Source organism: Lactuca serriola, chromosome 4 (genome assembly GCF_051521515.1).
Source record: "Lactuca serriola cultivar US96UC23 chromosome 4, Lser_US96UC23_V15, whole genome shotgun sequence".
NCBI lineage: Eukaryota > Viridiplantae > Streptophyta > Magnoliopsida > Asterales > Asteraceae > Lactuca > Lactuca serriola.
Window position 1 is genome coordinate 348,366,021 of NC_136411.1, and position 2,938 is coordinate 348,368,958.

Here is a 2,938-nt window from a genome sequence, read left to right on the forward strand (position 1 = left end):
GGTCATGGCACTACCTGCCACGACAGTTTTTGTATCCGGAATCTCCTTAGTTGGGGAGCGTATGATTTTGCGTATAGATCTATACTGGATTGACTATCCTACACCTTGCTGTTCGCTACAGTGGGACTTGCAAATCTACAGGTGCCAAATGTAATTTTTTACGGCATCTTACATCGTCATTTTACTATTGAGTCGGTAGCAGGGTACATGCCGATCACATTGTACTTTAAATTACAATTGGTTTAAGGTAGTTAGTATAGCAGGAGTTACTTAACACAACACTACAGTACTATAATATTTATCCCATTACATTCACTTCGTGAACATTCACACGGTGCACGGTACTGTAAAAACTATATTTCTGGTTAATGATATTCGGATTTGGGAAAATACACACTCTCACAAGAGATACACATAGTTACTAGACGCCTTGGTAGAAGGCTACTCTTAGTAGGAAACATAGGGTTTTCTAGGATAGTTCAAACAAACACGAACTTAACAAAACTTATAAATTACATCTTACAAATATCTTACAAATGTTTTCATACAAACAAAGACACTAATATACTTATGATCTCACCAGCTTTAAAGCTGATACTCGCTTTCAAAATAACTTGTATTCTCAGGTCACCACTAGACAGGTACAGGTGCCAGGCTTTTGAGAAGATGGAGTTCGTTCAAGACTCATCTTTTATTTTGATATGTACATTTTGGTGTCTATATAACTTGACAGAACACACATGTATGAAATTATATTATTAATGCAATGGATGATGTTGTTGCTTGTTTACTGTTATTCATTTTTGTGATACTGTACATGAAGTCCTTCGCCCCAGAATGTTTCCGCCATTCATGGTTTTGGGGTGTGACAGATTGGTATCAGAGCATTGTTTATAGTGAATTGAGTATATCAACCCATAAAAGATATACTAAATATAAATACATTGGGATTAATATACTCTGAATAAGAGTTTATACTTTAAATATTTAAAATATTTAATTAAGTATACGTACCTGCATTCATACTAAAATCAATGTCACTAAGACAGTACAAAAGTATTACGATTGTTGGGCAACACAAGTAGACTTATAGACATATGGTCAACCCTGGGAAGACGTAGCCTGATCAACTACATTATTCGAGGAGTGACTAGCATGTGCCTAAGGGTGCTTGTGAGGTTGCAACAAGTCTAAAAACTAACCAACACTACTACAATAAGAACAGTAGAACATACCATTAAATTTAAAATACTATAGGAGTATTTTGTGTTACTATGATTATTTACCTTAGAACTAAAAGTCTTTATTAGTAAGCCAAAGTCAAGTATTGGAGTAACTGATAAAGATCACCTTATAATTATCTAGTTAGCCCGTCTATTAATTATTTCCTTACTCCTTTTCTTGCATAGATATCATGGCTGGATTTCATCATCATGACGACTCGTACTTTCCACCCAACGGCAATGCTGGATGGCTTGAAGCAGAGCCCGATGATGAGCATCAAATCCCTTTGGATGATCATCAAGTTGAGGGCTTCTCGGATGGATCTGACTTCGAGCCTGAAGTCAACAACCTACCTCAAGAAGGTAAAGCTCCGAATAACAACCCCTGACCCGCATTTCAAGAACCCACACCTCTATGGGCAACAAACTTGAATACCTGGAGCCATAAACAGGGTCAACCCATCCTTATTCCCCAGATTCCGTCATTGCTTCTTCTCCGGGAAAAGAAGTTCATGACCCGTGGGCCTTCTACCTCCACACGGCATTGCTCCGTTAGGCTTTCGCCCATTGCGGAAAATTCCCCATTGCTGCCTCCCGTAGGAGTTTGGGCCGTGTCTCAGTCCCAGTGTGGCTGATCATCCTCTCGGACCAGCTACTAATCATCGCCTTGGTAAGCTATTACCTCACCAACTAGCTAATCAGAAGCGAGCCCCTCCTCGGGCAGATTCCTCCTTTTGCTCCTCAGCCTACGGGGTATTAGCAGCCATTTCCAGCTGTTGTTCCCCTCCCAAGGGCAGGTTCTTACGCGTTACTCACCCGTCTGCCACTAGAAACACCACTTCCCGTCCGACTTGCATGTGTTAAGCATGCCGCTAGCGTTCATCCTGAGCCAGGATCGAACTCTCCATGAGATTCATAGTTGCATTACTTATCGCTTCCTTGTTCGTAGACAAAGTGGATTCGGAATTGTCTTTCATTCCAAGGCCTAACTTGTATCCATACGCTTCATATTCGCCCGGAGTTCGCTCCTAGAAATATAGCCATCCCTGCCCCCTCACGTCAATCCCACGAGCCTCTTATCCATTCTCATTCAATCACGGCAGGGTAGCAAATCAAAATATCAAAACTCACATTGGGTTTAGGGATACCCTATAATGGAGACAGAAGTTTCTACAACCTCGCTAATGGAGGTTCTGCTGATAGAGTCATACCCATCATGGTTAGTAGGATGTCTCGGAACACAATACTGGGTCAATATTCTATCAATCGAATATTGGAGATTGATGCCAACACTGGTGTTAACACTGTCCAGATTCGCCAACTAGAGTCTGCTCGTGAAAGGGCTCTGGTTCACAATGCATCTCTTCAGAGGGAACTCACTGAAATGCAAGCTGCAGTCAGAGAACTTCGAGCTCAGCAAGCAACAGCAGACAGGCGCATGAGGGACATTGAACGTCTCCTATCGGGATCAAGAACTCACTCTGGTAGTTCTCGTCACCGATAGATTCTCATCAACTTCTCTCTTTTGGATATAAACTAGTTATGTAAAACTCTGGTCTAATTCCCTATCTTTGTAAATGGTAGGCCTGTTAGGTCTTAATTGGGTTGTAATTCTGTCAAAAAATTTCCCATTTTGGTTGATGTAAGGCCTATTTCTGTTGGCCGTTTTTCCCGAACTTGTTACATCTGTAATTCCAGTAATATTGACAGGTACC

The 2,938-nt window shown here is 41.2% G+C and overlaps 1 pseudogene; it reads right to left on the reverse strand.

Moving 5' to 3' along the window:
* Positions 1 to 1,724: 1,724 nt before the first annotated feature.
* On the reverse strand, positions 1,725 to 2,126 carry LOC145049138 (18S ribosomal RNA; annotated as a pseudogene).
* Positions 2,127 to 2,938: the final 812 nt, after the last annotated feature.